Genomic DNA, 17,175 nt, shown 5'->3' on the forward strand with positions numbered 1-17,175 from the left:
ACCCAGAGCGTCAGCTTCGTCCTCAACAGAATCGCCGGGCATGGCGACATGCACAATTCTCGCGTAAGGCCATTGTGCGCTTGACCACGACCGCAACCTTATAGGGAGCACGGCCAAGCTCGCCTCTCCCTCCCTGTCTTCCTACCATCGCGACCACCGCCGTAGCAGAGAGAGTGTCGCGCGTGCCGCCGAGAGAGAAGAAGAAGGGGGGCAGTAGGAGCGCCGCCGCGGATTCTCGTCGCCGATGGGATTCAGGCGCTAGTGAAGCCAATCGTGCGTCGGGCTACCTCCACTGCAACTAGGGAAAGGTTTACTTGGGAGGGCGCCTGCTGAAGCCGGGTGAATTTCTCGCCGATCGCGCAACTTGGCCGTGGGTCTGCGCAGCTTCATGGGTGGAGTTCATCACATCGCAATCGTCAGTATGTGCTACCTCATCCTCCTCACAGTTTGATTAACTCCGTGTAGCCCCGTTCGATTTGATAGTGAGGCTCGGGGACGACCGATGGGTGTCGGCCGTGTTCTCCACCGTGTGGCTATGGCGGCGGCGCTGCTTCCTGGGTAGGTGGAGAAGAGATGGCGCGGCCGTCGATTTCTTGATAGATGGCTGCGATTAGGTAGTATTGGTAGTCGTGGGATCGTAAATGCGCGACTAGGATTAGAAACCAGATACCGATTCACTTGAGTTAAGACAGACTGTCGATTGTTGATCATAGGGGCCGGGTGCAGTTCATGTTTCATTAAATCCGCGCCGTTGAATTTTAATCGGAGGGCGATCTATGCACGACTCGGTTAAATGGGCGCGATCTATTCTTGGCCCTTGATCTGATCCAATGGTCGAGATCCAAACATACCCCTTCGGGAGGAACATTTGTTAAAGAGCCCTCCGAAGTTCACGCAATTAACCCGCAGTACATGCGCCAGTGGTCTGAGTTACAGTTTCTTTTACGCCTAAGTCCCTGCATTTTCCAGGAATTGGTGCCCAGTCCAGAGACTAATGAAAATAGGAAATTGATAACAGAAATTGATTTCTAATGTATAAATAAATGTTAGAACTTATTTAATTCATAGAAAATTCATTTTTAGTCCAAATTAATCCATTCCAGTTTCTAAAATTTTATAATATTATTGTCTATCACCTAGAGTCTTTGTTTTGACATGAAAACAATAAGAAAATTTATTTCTCATTTAATCATATTTCAAGCACATTAAACCTTTGGAAATTCATAACTTAAAATCCATAATTCCAAAATTAATGATTCCTGTTTCTAGGTTCATATTTTAATGTGTAGATTTTATTGTGTATTTTATTTACATGTTTGGTGTGATGTTAATTTTTGCAATACTATGTATGTATTGTGTTGATGCGAGTAGACGAGCAAGCCACTGTGGATCCTGAGGTTCAGTAGGTAGAAGTTGCTGAGCAGGAGCTCATTGAAGGCAAGTTGTACCCTTGATCACTTACTTTTTCCCAGCCATGTTCTTGTTAATTATAATGATCTGCATAGGTTAATTTTGATGGGATCCAATAGGGTACCTCAGTTTTGGCTATCTTTATACCTTGTTTTGCCACTGAATATTTTTGGGTAGTACTTGCTATCGCTTATTGTGGTTTGTGTATGGAGATACACTATTCATTACTACACTTTTATTATCTGTTTATTATTACTGTTCATGATAAGATCATTATGTTAATGGGAACATGGAGCGACCACCCGGAAAAACAATGCTAGCTCAAGGGTTTAATGGGACGCCCTTGGCTGATTAACTAGGAAAGCTAGTGGATAACTTTCTTACCCGAAAGGGGCAAGGGCAGTAGGGGAGTGGTCAGTGTAGGGAGGTCCTTGGGTTGATTTTGCTGCGATGGCGGTCAGGCGAGGGATTCCTACACTGGAGCTTCCTATAAACTGTAGCGGGATTTCTAAAGCTAGTGGAACTTTGTAAAGGCCTCGTAGTGTTACCCTGCCTCGTCTCCTTGGTAGAGGTGTATGGGATTGGTCGTCTCTTGGCAGATGGGTAACATGACTTGTGGGTAAAGATGCGCAACCTCTGCAGAGTGTAAAACTGGTATACTAGTCGTGCTCACAATCATGAGCAGCTCGGACCCTCACATGATTAATCTATGGAATTAAAACTCAATTTGACATTTGCATCGCATTTGGGGATTATTTTATTACTTTTATTTATTACTAAGGTTTGGTATTTACTTACACTTAGTAACTGCTAATAAAATTTTGACCAACTTATAAAAGCAATGCTCAGCTTCAGCCTCTATTTTGTTGATCAACCTTACACTTCACTTGAACTCCCACCTTTGGTGAGTTCAAGCACATTATTCCCCACAACTTGTTGAGCTATGATCGTATGTGAGCTCACTCTTGTTGTCTCACACCCCCATAGGAGAAGAGCAGGTGGTCGAAGAGAAGCCACCTAACACCGAGGCTTTCAACTTGATCTAGGTGGCGTCTCCAGTCAGCTTTGTGGCGTCAGGGAATAATATTTAGTTCGCTTTATTTTATCCTTTTATTTTTGTAAGACTTTCGCTATGTAATAAGTACATTTATGATATTTATGACATTTATCTCTATGCACTCTGTTATTATATGTGTTGTCTTCTCTGGCGCATATATGAGATGCACCCGGCTTTGTTCCTTAAAACCGGGTGTGACAGAAGTGGTATCAGAGGAAATGTTGACTGTAGGATGAAACCTAGATAGAAATGGACAAAACTCTTCCCTACTTACCTTCTTCTGATTCATTCTATACTTACCTTACTCTGATTCTCTCTATACTTTTCTTGATCCTGTCTCACCTTCTACTGTTCTACTCTGATGATTCTTACCTTTTCTACTCTGAGACAAGATGGATTTCATAACTTGGAATCCTACATTTATGACCTTTTTAAGAGATAGGAGACCTAAGACAAAAAAATTAAAATTATTTTCTCTATTAAAAATGTTGGTTGATGGTGCTGATGATCAATGCCTGATTTGCTTCTTTGATTGATTGAAATAGTATAGACGGGCATCTTAGCATGTACCACCATAAGGTAATGAATTAGCTTTGGTAGGTGACACACTTAGCTAATAAATCCCCCAAAGTAACATGCTTCGTAATCACTGCCTTGTCTACAATCCTTTCTTTCATCCCCTGTGTTTCTAACCCAGATGGGCTACCCCTATAGTGTTAGAAGAGAGCACTATAGACGTGATCCTTGGTATGTCATGGTTAAGAAAGGTAAAGGCAGTTTATACACTATGCTAAAGGAACCATAGAACTCACCAGTTCCAAAGGAGAAAGATTTGAAGTTGGAATTGCAGTAACTACCACCACCAAACTAGCGGCATTCTTAGTCGATGGGAAGTTTGTTGGTGACAACATCCGTGTGGTTAAGGATTTTCCGGATGTCTTTCCAGAGGAGTTACCAGGGATGCCACCAGATACGAAAGTTGAGTTTGTCATAGATCTCTTACCTGGAACTGCTCCTATTTCTATATGGACATATAGGATGTCTGTAGAAGAGTTAAAAGAACTCAAGAAGCTCTTAACGAAGTTGCAAGAGGCTGGGTACATTCGTCTGAGTTCCTCACCTTGGGGAGCGGCGATTCTGTTTGTACAGAAGAAGGATGGATAACAGTGGATATGTGTGGATTAAAGGTCCCTTAATGGTGTCACTATGAAGAACAAGTATCCATTACCCCACATTGAAGATTTATTTGATCAGATGAGAGGTGCAAGAGTTTTCTCGAAGATTGATCTTCGATCGTGTTATCACCAAATGAAGATTAGGCCATCGGATATTCCAAGACAACTTTCTCAACCCGATATGGATTATATGAGTTCACTGTTATGTCATTTGGATTAACTAATGCACCAGCTTATTTTATGAATTTGATGAATAAGGTGTTCATGGAGTATTTGGACAGATTCGTCGTAGTATTTATCGACGATATTCTTATCTATTCTAAGAGTGAAAGTGATCATGAGGAACGCCTGAGATTGGTGCTACAAAAGCTAAGGGATAATCAACTCTATGCCAAGTATAGCAAATGCGAGTTTTGAATTGGCGAGGTGCCATTCCTTGGACATATCATCTCTAATGAAGGGATATCAGTGGATCCTGCTAAAGTCAAGGAGATAGTGGCGTGGAGCATACCCACTACAGTTACAGATATTCGGAGTTTCTTGGGGCTTGTAGGATACTATCGGAGATTTATTGTAGGATTTTCTAAGATTGCTAAGCACATGACCTCACTTATGGAGAAGGGAAGAGAGTTTAAGTGGGACGAGAAGTGCCAAGAAAGCTTTGATCAATTAAAGAAGAGATTGATGTCACCCCAGTGTTGGTTATGCCAGATCTACAGAAGGGATTTGACATTTATTGTGATGCATGTGGCTAAGGCTTTGGATGTGTGCTTATGCTAGAGGGACATGTGATTGCCTACGCGTCTCGTCAGTTAAGGAAACATGAATTGAACTACCCCACGCATGACCTAGAACTGACAGCCGTTGTGCATGCGCTGAAGATATGGAGGCATTATATCATGGGAACCAAGTGCCAAGTGTACACGGATCATAAGAGTTTGTAGTACATATTCACTCAGAAGGATCTCAATCTTAGGCAACGCCGATGGTTGGAGCTTATTAAGGATTACGATTTGGAAATTCACTATCACCCGGGCAAGGCGAATTTGGTTGCCGATGCCTTGAGTCGAAAGGAACATGTTCATTCAGCTATTGTGGCTGAGCTACCTGATGAGATTGTTGAGGATTTCAGGAGACTTAACCTGGGGATAGTTGCTCACACTGAAGGAGATATTATTGATGTGGAACCTACCTTGGAGCAAGAAATCCGTAAAGGACATATTGGTGATGCTAAGATACAAGAGATTAAGGATCTTATTATGGAAGGTAGAGGTCCAAAGTTTACAGAGGATGAGCAAGGCACCATATGGTTCAAGGACATGATATGTGTTCATGATATTGAAAGCCTTCGTGAGACTATTTTAAAGGAGGCCCATGACCCGGATTATTTTATTCATCCTAGGAGTACCAAGATGTATCAGGATTTGAAGCAAAAATACTGGTGGTATGGATTGAAGAGAGATGTGGCTGCACATGTGGCTATGTGCGATGTGTGTCAAAGAGTTAAAGCTGAACACCAGAGGCCAACTGGACTACTACACCCACTAAAGATACCCGAGTGTAAGTGGGAAGAGATTGGTATGGACTTCTGAAAGTCGCCTAGAGGGGTGGTGAATAGGGTGAATCTGAAATTTAATAACTTAAGCACAACTACAAGTCGGGTTAGCGTTAGAAGTGTAAACGAGTCTGAGAGAGGGCATGAAAACAAATCACAAGCGAATAAAGAGTGAGGCACAAGGATTTGTTTTACCGAGGTTCGGTTCTTGCAAACCTACTCCCCGTTGAGGTGGTCACAAAGACCGGGTCTCTTTCAACCCTTTCCCTCTCTCAAATGGTCCCTCGGACCGAGTGAGCTTCTCTTCTCAGTCAAACGGAACACGAAGTTCCCGCAAGGACCACCACACAATTGGTGTCTCTTGCCTCAGTTACAATTGAGTTGATCCCGAAAGAATGAGAAAGAAAAGAAGCAATCCAAGCGCAAGAGCTCAAATGAACACAACAAATCACTCTCTCTAATCACTAAAGCTTTGTGTGGAGTTGGGAGAGGATTTGAATTCTTTGGTGTGTCTTGTATTGAATGCTAGCTCTTGTAAGTAGTTGGAAGGTGGAAAACTTGGATGCCAATGAATGTGGGGTGGTTGGGGTATTTATAGCCCCAACCACCACAAAGTGGCTGTTGGAAGGCTGCAGTCGCATGGCGCACCAGACAGTCCGGTGCGCCACCGGACACTGTCCGGTGCGCCAGCCACGTCAGCAGACCGTTGTGGTTCGACCGTTGGAGCTCTATCTTGTGGGCCCACCTGGCTGTCCGGTGGTGCACCGGACAGGCCCTGTAGGCTGTCCGGTGTGCCACCTGCACGTGCACTTCTCCTTTGCGCGCGCAGGCGCGCATTTAATGCATTGCAGTCGACCGTTGCACGCGAAGTAGCCGTTGCTCCGCTGTCACACCGGACAGTCCGGTGTGCACCGGACACTGTCCGGTGACTCACCAGACAGTCCGGTGAATTTTAGCGGAGCGGATTCCCGAAGCTGGCGAGTTCAGAGTTGCTCTTCCTTGGGGCACCGGACACTGTCCGGTGGTGCACCAGACAGTCCGGTGAATTATAGCGGAGCGCCTTTGAGAATTCCCGAAGGTGTGGAGTTTAGCTTGGAGTCTCCTGGTGCACCGGTCACTGTCCGGTGGCACACCGGACAGTCCGATGCGCCAGACCAGGGCACACTTCGGTTATCCCTTGCTCTTTTTGTTGAACCCTTTTCTTGGTCTTTTTATTGGCTTTTTGTGAACCTTTAGCACCTGTATAACTTATAGACTAGAGCAAACAGGTTAGTCCAATTATTTGTGTTGGGCAATTCAACCACCAAAATCAATTAGGAAAATAGGTGTAAGCCTAATTCCCTTTCAATCTCCCCCTTTTTGGTGATTGATGCCAACACAAACCAAAGCAAATATAGAAGTGCATAATTAAACTAGTTTGCATAATGTAAGTGCAAAGGTTTCTTAGAATTGAGCCAATAGAAATTCTCATAGGATATGCATGGATTGTTTCTTTATTTTTTAACATTTTGGACCACGTTTGCACCACTTGTTTTGTCTTTGCAAATTCTTTTGTAAATTCTTTTCAAAGTTCTTTTGCAAATAGTCAAAGGTAAATGAATAAGATTTTGAGAAGCATTTTCAAGATTTGAAATTTTCTCCCCCTGTTTCAAATGCTTTTTCTTTGACTTAAACAAAACTCCCCCTTAATGAAATCCTCCTCTTAGTGTTCAAGAGGGTTTTGAGGTTAATTTTGAAGAGGGTATACCAATTTGAAATTATATCACAAATAAGATACCAATTTGAAAATACTTCTTTAAAACCATATTGAAAGACTAAAATTTTTGAAATTGGTGGTGGTGCGGTCCTTTTGCTTTGGGCTCATGCTCTCTCCCCCTTTGGCATAAATCGCCAAAAACGGAATCATTAGAGCCCTTTTGTAACTAATTTCTCCCTCTTTGGCAAAAGACATATGAGTTAAGATTATACCAAAGTTGGAGAGATGCTCGGAGTGATGGCGAAGGATGAGTTATGGAGTGGAGTGGAAGCCTTTGTCTTCGCCGAAGACTCCAATTCCCTTTCAATACACCTATGACTTGGTTTGAAATCCACTTGAAAACATATTAGTCATAGCATATATAAAAGAGACATGATCATAGGTATATTTATGAGCTATGTGTGCAAGACATCAAAAGAAATTCCTAGAGTCAAGAATATTTAGCTCATGCCTAAGTTTGTTAAAAGTTTGTTCATCTAGTGGCTTGGTAAAGATATCGGCTAATTGATCTTTAGTGTTAATATATGCAATCTCGATATCTCCCTTTTATTGGTGATCCCTTAGAAAATGATACCGAATGGCTATGTGTTTAGTGCGGCTATGCTCAACGGGATTATCCACCATGCGGATTGCACTCTCATTATCACATAGAAGAGGAACTTTGGTTAATTTGTAACTGTAGTCCCTAAGGGTTTGCCTCATCCAAAGTAATTATGCGCAACAATGTCCTGTGGCAATATACTCGGCTTCGACGGTAGAAAGAGCTACGGAATTTTGCTTCTTTGAAGCCCAAGACACCAAGGATCTTCCCAAGAACTGGCAAGTCCCCGATGTGTTGTTTCTATTAATTTTACACCCCGCCCAATCGGCATCCGAATAACCAATCAAATCAAATGTGGATCCCCTAGGATACCAAAGCCCAAACTTAGGAGTATAAACCAAATATCTCAAGATTCGTTTTACAGCTGTAAGGTGAGCTTCCTTAGGGTTGGCTTGGAATCTTGCACACATGCATACGGAAAGCATAATATCCGGTCGAGATGCACATAAATAGAGTAAAGAGCCTATCATCGATCGGTATACCTTTTGATCGACGGATTTACCTCCCGTGTCGAGGTCGAGATGCCCATTGGTTCCCATGGGTGTCTTGATGGGCTTGGCATCCTTCATTCCAAACTTGTTTAGAATGTCTTGAATATACTTTGTTTGGCTAATGAAGGTGCCCTCTTGGAGTTGCTTCACTTGAAATCCTAAGAAGTACTTCAACTCGCCCATCATAGACATCTCGAATTTCCTTGTCATGATCCTACTAAATTCCTCACATGTAGATTCGTTAGTAGACCCGAATCTAATATCATCAACATAAATTTGGCATACAAACAAATCATTGTCAAGAGTTTTAGTAAATAAAGTAGGATCGGCCTTTCCGACTTTGAAGCCATTAGCGATAAGAAAATCTCGTAGGCATTCATACCATGCTTTTGGGGCTTGCTTGAGCCCATAAAGCGCTTTAGAGAGTTTATACACATGGTTAGGGTACTCACTATCTTCAAAGCCGGGAGGTTGCTCAACATAGACCTCTTCCTTGATTGGTCCATTGAGGAAGGCACTCTTCACGTCCATTTGGTAAAGCTTAAAGCCATGGTAAGTAGCATAGGCTAATAATATACGAATTGACTCAAGCCTAGCTATGGGTGCATAGGTTTCACCGAAGTCCAAACCTTCGACTTGGGAGTATCCCTTGGCCACAAGTCGGGCTTTGTTCCTTGTCACCACACCATGCTCGTCTTGCTTGTTGCGGAAAACCCACTTGGTTCCTACAACATTTTGGTTAGGACGTGGAACTAAATGCCATACCTCATTCCTTGTGAAGTTGTTGAGCTCCTCTTGCATCGCCACCACCCAATCCGAATCTTGTAGTGCTTCCTCTACCCTGTGTGGCTCAATAGAGGAAACAAAAGAGTAATGCTCACAAAAATGTGCAACACGAGATCTAGTGGTTACCCCCTTATGGATGTCGCCGAGGATGGTGTCGACAGGGTGATCTCGTTGGATTGCTTGGTGGACTCTTGGGTGTGGCGGCCTTGGTTCTTCATCCTCCTTGTCTTGATCATGGGCATCTCCCCCTTGATCATTGCTCTCCTCTTGAGGTGGCTCAACATCTTGATTTTCTCCTTCATCATTTTGAGTTGGTGGAGATGCTTGTGTTGAGGAGGATGGTTGATCTTGTGCATTTGGAGGCTCTTTAGATTCCTTAGGACACACATCCCCAATGGACATGTTCCTTAGCGCGATGCACAGAGCCTCTTCATCACCTATCTCATCAAGATCAACTTGCTCTACTTGAGAGCCGTTAGTCTCATCAAACACAACGTCACAAGAAACTTCAACTAGTCCTGAGGACTTGTTAAAGACTCTATATGCCCTTGTGTTTCAATCATATCCTAGTAAAAAGCCTTCTACAGTCTTAGGAGCAAATTTAGATTTTCTACCTTTTTTAACAAGAATAAAGCATTTGCTACCAAAGACTCTAAAATATGAAATATTGGGCTTTTTACCGGTTAGGAGTTCGTATGATGTCTTCTTGAGGATTCGGTGCAGATACAACCGGTTGATGGCGTAGCAGGCGGTGTTAACCGCCTCGGCCCAAAACCGATCCGAAGTCTTGTACTCATCAAGCATGGTTCTTGCCATGTCCAATAGAGTTCTATTCTTCCTCTCCACTACACCATTTGGTTGTGGGGTGTAGGGAGAAGAGAACTCATGCTTGATGCCCTCCTCCTCAAGGAAGCCTTCAATTTGAGAGTTCTTGAACTCTGTCCCGTTGTCGCTTCTAATTTTCTTGATCCTTAAGCCGAACTCATTTTGAGCTCGTCTCAAGAATCCTTTTAAGGTTTCTTGGGTATGAGATTTTTCCTGCAAAAAGAACACCTAAGTGAAGCGAGAATAATCATCCACAATAACTAGACAATACTTACTCCCGCCGATGCTTATGTAAGCAATCGGGCCGAATAGATCCATGTGTAGGAGCTCGAGTGGCCTGTCAGTCGTCATGATGTTCTTGTGTGGATGATGGACTCCAACTTGCTTCCCTGCTTGGCATTCGCTACAAATCCTGTCTTTCTCAAAATGAACATTTGTTAATACTAAAATGTGCTCTCCCTTTAGAAGCTTATGAAGATTCTTCATTCCAACATGTGCTAGTCGGCAATGCCAGAGCCAGCCCATGTTAGTCTTAGCAATTAAGCAAGTGTCGAGTTCAGCTCTATCAAAATCTACCAAGTATAGCTGACCCTCTAACACTCCCTTAAATGCTATTGAATCATCACTTCTTCTAAAGACAGTGACACCTATATCAGTAAAAAGATAGTTGTAGCCCATTTGACATAATTGTGAAACGGAAAGCAGATTGTAGTCTATGGAATCTACAAGAAAAACATTGAAATTGAGTGGTCAGGAGATATAGCTATTTTACCCAATCCTTTGACCAAACCTTGATTTCCATCTCCGAATGTGATAGCTCGTTGGGGATCTTGGTTTTTCTCATAGGAGGAGAACATCTTCTTCTCTCCTGTCATGTGGTTTGTGCACCCGCTATCGATAATCCAACTTGAGCCCCCGGATGCATAAACCTACAAAACAAGTTTAGTTATTGACTTTAGGTACCCAAATGGTTTTGGGTCCTTTGGCATTAGACACAAGAACTTTGGGTACCCAAACACAAGTTTTTGACCACTTGTGCTTGCCCCCAACATACTTGGCAACTACCTTGCCGGATTTGTTAGTTAAAACATAGGATGCATCAAAAGTTTTAAATGAAATATTATGATCATTTGATGCACTAGGGGTTTTCTTCTTAGGCAATTTTGCATGGGTTGATTTCCTAGAACTAGATGTCTCACCCTTATACATAAAAGCATGATTAGGGCCAGAGTGAGACTTCCTAGAGTGAATTCTCCTAATTTTGCTCTCGAGATAACCGGCAGGGTACAAAATGTAACCCTCGTTATCCTGAGGCATGGGAGCCTTGCCCTTAACAAAATTAGACAATCTTTTAGGAGGGGCATTAAGTTTGACATTGTCTCCCTTTTGGAAGCCAATGCCATCCTTGATGCCAGGGCGTTTCCCACTATAGAGCATGCTTCTAGCAAATTTAAATTTCTCATTTTCTAAGTCATGCTCACTTATCTTAGCATTAAGTTGAGCTATGTGATCATTTTGTTTCTTAATTAAAGTTAGGTGATCATGGATAGCATCAACATTAATGTCTCTACATCTAGTACAAATGGAAGTATGTTCAACGGTAGATGTAGAGGGTTTGCAAGATTTTAATTCTACAACCTTAGCATGCAATATATCATTTTTACTTCTAAGGTCGGAAATGGAAGCATTGCAAACATCTAATTCTTTAGCTTTAGCAAGCAATTTTTCATTTTCAATCCTAAGGCTAGCAAGAGAGATGTTCAATTCTTCAATCTTAGCAAGCAAATTAACATTATCATTTCTAAGATTGGGGATTGGAGCATCACAAGCATTTTATTCAACCTTAGCAATTAAATTTGCATTTTCATTTCTAAGGTTGGCAATAGTGTCATGGAAAGTGCTTAGCTCACTAGATAGTTTTTCACATTTTTCTATTTCTAGAGCGTAAGCATTTTTAACTTTAACATGCTTTTTGTTTTCCTTGATTAGGAAGTCCTCTTGGGTGTCCAAGAGTTCATCCTTTTCATGGATGGCACTAATTAATTCATTTAATTTTTCCTTTTGTTGCATGTTTAGGTTGGAAAAAAGGGTACGCAAATTATCCTCCTCATCACTAGCATTATCATCACTAGAGGACTCATATTTAGTGGAGGATTTGGATTTAACCTTCTTCTTTTTGTCGTCTTTTGCCATGAGGCACTTGTGGCCGACGTTGGGGAAGAGGAGTCCCTTGATGACGGCGATGTTGGCGGCGTCCTCGTTGGAGGAGGAGTCGGTGGAGCTCTCGTCGGAGTCCCACTCCCGGCAAACATGGGCATCGCCGCCCTTCTTCTTGTAGTACCTCTTCTTCTCCTTTCTTCTCCCCTTCTTGTCGTCGCCCCTGTCACTATCACTAGATAATGGACATTTAGCAATGAAATGATCGGGCTTACCACATTTGTAGCAAACTTTCTTGGAGCGGGGCTTGTAATCTTTCCCCCTCCTTTGCTTGAGGATTTGGCGGAAGCTCTTGATGATGAGCGCCATTTCCTCGTTGTCGAGCTTGGAGGCGTCGATGGGTGTTCTACTAGAAGTAGATTCCTCCTTCTTCTCCTCCGTCGCTTTGAATGCGACCGATTGTGCTTCGGACGTGGAGGGCCATCAAGCTCGTTGATCTTCTTTGAGCCTTTGATCATCAATTCAAAGCTCACAAAATTCCCGATTACTTCCTCGGGAGTCATTAGTGTATATCTAGGATTGCCACGAATTAATTGAACTTGAGTAGGGTTAAGGAAAACAAGTGATCTTAGAATAACCTTAACCATTTCGTGGTCATCCCATTTTTTGCTCCCGAGGTTGCGCACTTGGTTCACCAAGGTCTTGAGCCGGTTGTACATGTCTTGTGGCTCCTCCCCTTGGCGAAGTCGGAAGCGACCTAGCTCCCCCTCGATCGTTTCCCGCTTGGTGATTTTGGTCACCTCGTCTCCTTCGTGCGCGGTCTTTAGTGTGTCCCAAATCTCCTTAGCACCTTTCAACCGTTGCACATTATTATACTCCTCTCGACTTAAAGAGGCGAGGAGTATAGTTGAGGCTTGGGAGTTGAAGTGTTGGATTTGGGCCACTTCGTCCTCATCATAATCTTCATCCCCTACGGATGGTACCTGTACACCAAACTCAACAACATCCCATATACTTTTGTGGAGTGAAGTTAGGTGAAATCGCATCAAATCACTCCACCTAGCATAGTCTTCACCATCAAACGTTGGTGGTTTGCCTAATGGGACGGAAAGTAAAGGCGTATGTTTAGGAATGCGAGGATAGCGTAGGGGGATCTTACTAAACTTCTTGCGCTCATGGCGCTTAGAAGTTATGGACGGCGTGTCGGAGCCGGAGGTGGATGGCGACGAGGAGTCGGTCTCGTAGTAGACCACTTTCCTCATCTTCTTCTTCTTGTCACCGCTCCGACGCGACTTGTGTGAAGGGGATTCTTTTACCTTCCCCTTCCCTTTGTTGTATGACAGTCCCGATGGAGCCTTCCCGTTGCTTGTAGCGGGCTTCTCACCGGTCACCATTTCCTTCTTGGCGTGATCTCCCGACATCATTTCGAGCGGTTAGGCTCTAATGAAGCACCGGCCTCTGATACCAATTGAAAGTCGCCTAGAGGGGGGTGAATAGGGCGAATCTGAAATTTAATAACTTAAGCACAACTACAAGCCGGGTTAGCGTTAGAAGTGTAAACGAGTCCGAGAGAGGGCATGAAAACAAATCACAAGCGAATAAAGAGTGAGACACAAGGATTTGTTTTACCGAGGTTCGGTTCTTGCAAACCTACTCCCCGTTGAGGTGGTCACAAAGACCGGGTCTCTTTCAACCCTTTCCCTCTCTCAAACGGTCCCTCGGACCGAGTGAGCTTCTCTTCTCAATCAAACGGAACACGAAGTTCCCGCAAGGACCACCACACAATTGGTGTCTCTTGCCTCGGTTACAATTGAGTTGATCTCGAAAGAATGAGAAAGAAAAGAAGCAATCCAAGCGCAAGAGCTCAAATGAACACAACAAATCACTCTCTCTAATCACTAAAGCTTTATGTGGAGTTGGGAGAGGATTTGATCTCTTTGGTGTGTCTTGTATTGAATGCTAGCTCTTGTAAGTAGTTGGAAGGTGGAAAACTTGGATTCCATAGCCCCAACCACCACAAAGTGGCTGTTGGAAGGCTGCAGTCGCATGGCGCACCGGACAGTCCGGTGCGCCACCGGACACTGTCCGGTGCGCCACCGGACACTGTCCGGTGCGCCACCGGACACTGTCCGGTGCGCCACCGGACACTGTCCGGTGCGCCACCGGACACTGTCCGGTGCGCCAGCCACGTCAGCAGACCGTTGGGGTTCGACCGTTGGAGCTCTGTCTTGTGGGCCCGCCTGGCTATCCGGTGGTGCACCGGACAGGCCCTGTAGGCTGTCCAGTGTGCCACCCGCGCGTGCACTTCTACTCTGCGCGCGCAGGCGCGCATTTAATGCGTTGCAGTCGACCGTTGCGCGCGAAGTAGCCGTTGCTTCGCTGTCACACCGGACACTGTCCGGTGACTCACCGGACAGTCCGGTGAATTTTAGCGGAGTGGATTCCCGAAGCTGGCGAGTTCAGAGTTGCTCTTCCTTGGGGCACCGGACAGTTCGGTGAATTATAGCGGAGCGCCTCTGAGAATTCCAGAAGGTGTGGAGTTCAGCTTGGAGTCTCCTGGTGCACTGGTCACTGTCCGGTGCGCCAGACCAGGGCACACTTCGGTTATCCCTTGCTCTTTTTGTTGAACATTTTTCTTGGTCTTTTTATTGGCTTTTTGTGAACCTTTGGCACCTGTATAACTTATAGACTAGAGCAAACAGGTTAGTCCAATTATTTGTGTTGGGCAATTCAACCACCAAAATCAATTAGGAAAATAGGTGTAAGCCTAATTCCCTTTCAACTTCATTACTGGATTGCCTCGCACCTCGAAAGCATACGATTCTATATGGATTATTGTGGAAGGACTGACCAAAGCTGCTCATTTCATTCCGGTCAAGACTACTTATAAGGGATCTTAATTGGAAGAGTATATATGGCTCGGATTGTGTCTCTAAACGGTGTACCGAAGAAGATTGTTTCAGATAGAGGATCACAGTTTACCTCCAGATTTTGGAAAAGTTTTCATGAGAACATGAATACAAAGTTGAATTTTAGTACGGCTTATCACCCTCAGACTGATGGACAGACTGAAAGGACTAATCAAGTATTGGAAGACGTGTGGAGAGCTTGTGCCCTTCAGCATGGTAGTAGTTGGGACAAGAGTCTACCTTATGCTGAGTTCTCATATAATAATAATTACCAGGCCAGTTTGAAGATGTCACCGTTCGAGGCTCTATATGGCAGAAAATGCAGGACTCCTCTATATTGGATCAGACTAGAGGAAGACAGTTCTTTGGGCCTGAACTTATTCAAGAGGCAGGTGAGCAAGTCCATATAATCCAGGAGAATTTGAGGGTAGCTCAAACCAGGCAAAAGAGCTACGCTGATAATAGAAGAAGACCACGGGAGTTTGAGGAAGGTGATCATGTGTACCTCAAGGTGTCACCACTTCGTGGAATGAGGAGATTTAAAGTCAAGGGCAAATTGTCCCCTTGCTTTATTGGATCATTCGTAGTTTTTAGGCGAGTTGGAGAGATGGCCTATCAACTCGAGCTACCTGATAATCTATCTAATGTGCACATTGTATTCCACGTGTCTCAACTAAAGAAGTGTCTCTGTGTCCCTGAGGAACAGTTACCAATGGAAGAGCTCAGTGTTCAGGGTGATTTGACTTACACGGAGTATCCTATCAAGATTCTTGACACATTGACTCGAGTTACAAGAAATAAGGTGATAAAGATGTGCAAAGTACAATGGAGTCACCACAGAGAAGATGAAGTTACTTGGGAGATAGAAGAAGAGCTTCGCATAGACTTTTCCCATCTTTTCCCTAGATCTTCTTAAATCTCGAGGACGAGATTCTTTGTAAGGGGGGTAGGATTTGTAATACCCAAAATGTATACAGGGAAACTATATTGGATATTCTTATTTTATGTGCCTCATTTGCATCATAAAAAGAGCATACATAAAATTTAGAGATGAATTAAAACAAATGATAAAAAAAATATACATCATGTTGGAGTTATATGTTTGTGCATTAAATAAAAATAATAAGGATAATAATAATAAGATAATAAATACTAGAAGTTGAATCAAACCCTAAATTAAAATTACGGTTTTGAAAATGAGAAGAAGAGAAATGATATAAAAATATAAATAATATAATTATATTTCTAAAATTGGTATTTTTAACTTCACAAAAGTAATAGAGAATAATGAGGCACAAGTTTGAATTCAAAATTTGTAATTCAAATTGAATTTGGAAATAGAGAAAAGAGAACAGAAAATAAAATAGAAAAAAGAACAAAAGCCTTCATGGGCCGACCGACCGCCTTTCTGGCCCATTCCCTCTTCTCTGTCGCGCGGTCAGCCTAGCCACCGCGCAAGTGCGCCGACAGGTGGGTCCCCTTTGTCACTTGCGCACGCTTGCTCTCGCGCGCACGCCGCTGGCGCTTACACCTGGGGCCGACCGGTCATTCACTGCCTGCGTGTGCACCGCCGTGCTCACTGCGCATCGAGACCCAGTTGCCAACCGCGTGTGCTCTGCACCGTTCGCCCTCTGCCACACGGGCCCCACGGGCTAGCCATCCCTCTCGCGCCTTACGCCTGTTTCTCTGGCGAGTGGACCCGGAGCGTCAGCTCCGTCCTCAACAGAATCGTCGGGCATGGCGGCATGCGCAATTCTCGTGTAAGGCCGTTGTGCGCTTGACCACGACCGAGCTCGCCTCTTCCTCCCTGTCTTCCTACCATCGCGACCACCGCCGTAGCAGAGAGAGTGTCGCGCGTGCCGCCGAGAGAGAAGAAGGGGGCAGTAGGAGCGCTGTCGCGGATTCTCATCGCCGGTGGGATTCATGCGCCAGTGAAGCCAATCGTGCGTCGGGCTACCTCCACTACAACTGGGGAAAGGTTTAATTGGGAGGGCGCCTGCTAAAGCCAGGTGAATTTCTCGCCGATCGTGTAGCTCCGTGGGTGGAGTTCATCACATCGCAATCGTCGGTATGTGCTACCTCATCCTCCTCACAGTTTGATTAACTCCGTGTAGCCCCGTTCGATTTGATAGTGAGGCTCGGGGACGACCGATGGGTGTCGGCCGTGTTCTCCACTGTGTGGCTATGGCGGCGGCGCTGCTTCCTGGGTAGGTGGAGAAGAGATGGCGCGGCCATCGATTTCTTGATAGATGGCTGCGATTAGGTAGTATTGGTAGCCGTGGGATCGTAAATGCGCGACTAGGATTAGAAACCAGATACCGATTCGCTTGAGTTAAGACAGACCGTTGATTGTTGATTGTAGGGGTCGGGTGTGGTTCAGGTTTCATTAAATCCGCGTCGTTGAATTTTAATCGGAGGGTGATCTGTGCACGACTCGGTTAAATGGGCGCAAT

The sequence above is a fragment of the Zea mays genome, chromosome 7, assembly GCF_902167145.1.
Source record: "Zea mays cultivar B73 chromosome 7, Zm-B73-REFERENCE-NAM-5.0, whole genome shotgun sequence".
Taxonomy (NCBI): domain Eukaryota; kingdom Viridiplantae; phylum Streptophyta; class Magnoliopsida; order Poales; family Poaceae; genus Zea; species Zea mays.